The 1063-nt window shown below is 28.9% G+C and overlaps 1 protein-coding gene across 1 annotated transcript in view; it reads right to left on the bottom strand.

Annotated features, from left to right (window-relative positions):
* Positions 1-259, bottom strand: part of LOC125037604 — a 1280-nt gene extending 1021 nt beyond the window's left edge. Inside the window, exon 1 of the mRNA XM_047630803.1 lies at positions 252-259. The gene's annotated coding sequence lies outside the window, so the exon portion shown is untranslated. The remainder of the gene's footprint in view (positions 1-251) is intronic.
* Between the last annotated feature and the right edge of the window lie 804 nt (positions 260-1063).

The following is a 1063-nucleotide window of genomic DNA, read 5'->3' as shown; positions in this document are numbered from 1 at the left end:
TAATGATAATATTAATATCAATGATAAGAAAGATAGCGGACTAGTAATAATGATAATTACAACTACAACAATAATAATGATATTATTCATTTTATCACTATAATTATTGTTATCATTATCATCATCATTAATACCAATCACGGAAACATCAATAACAACAATAACATCAGTAACCACACTAACAATATCGATCAAAACAATAACAATAATAATAATGTCAACAATAACAAGCTTGTTCACCGCGCAAGTACCTGAAACGAGCCTGTTCCTCATACAGTAGTCCAGACTTCTCTTCATTAACGATCTACATACAGCTTTTATAAAGGATACCGCGCGGCCTGGGAAGTCACGTGGGTTTGCAGTCCGGAAATCAGGTTTATTATCTTGTCACAAAAGCAACATTGATGGCGACCGAATCAAGGTTAGGTTTCAGAAAGAGTAAGGAAATCCGAAATCTTTTATGCCTAAAAATTGGCTTTTGTTATGCTTTATTCATTTATTAATTTATTCATTTATTCATATATTTTTTTTTGTCGACGTTAGTTTGATTTATTTTCATAGTTATGAGTTTTTACTAATTTGATTCATATTAAGATATGGATAGATCAATAAGCTTGTCTTTTTTAGATATGTATTGATTAAAGAAATAAAGTCGGATTTTCCTTATTGATAGTACTTTAAAGGTAATGGCGAGAGCCTAGAGACAATTTTCAATTTTATTTCAACTTCTCTCTTAGTTTCATATGAGGAATTTAATGAACAAATGAAAGTAAAAGATCCAAATTATGGAAAAGCGCGGGAAACTTTGATAATGTCAAAGAGGCACTTTTAATTTTCTCAACCCTTTTTCCTCTCTGTCTGCCTGACGGAAACCACAGTGGTCACTGAGTCCAGAATAATTTTTTTTTTTTTTATAGCACTACTAGAATATTATTTTTCATTGTTTTTGTTTTATTTATTCATTTATTTATTTACTTTTATTTTTATTTATTTATTTATTTATTTATTTATATATATATATTTTTTTTTTAGTGTGACGGGACAAACTGATAGGATTCCATAC

The sequence above is a fragment of the Penaeus chinensis genome, chromosome 23 (genome assembly GCF_019202785.1).
Source record: "Penaeus chinensis breed Huanghai No. 1 chromosome 23, ASM1920278v2, whole genome shotgun sequence".
In the NCBI taxonomy this organism is placed as follows: Eukaryota; Metazoa; Arthropoda; class Malacostraca; order Decapoda; family Penaeidae; genus Penaeus; species Penaeus chinensis.
This window is presented reverse-complemented; position numbering and strand designations above follow the sequence as displayed.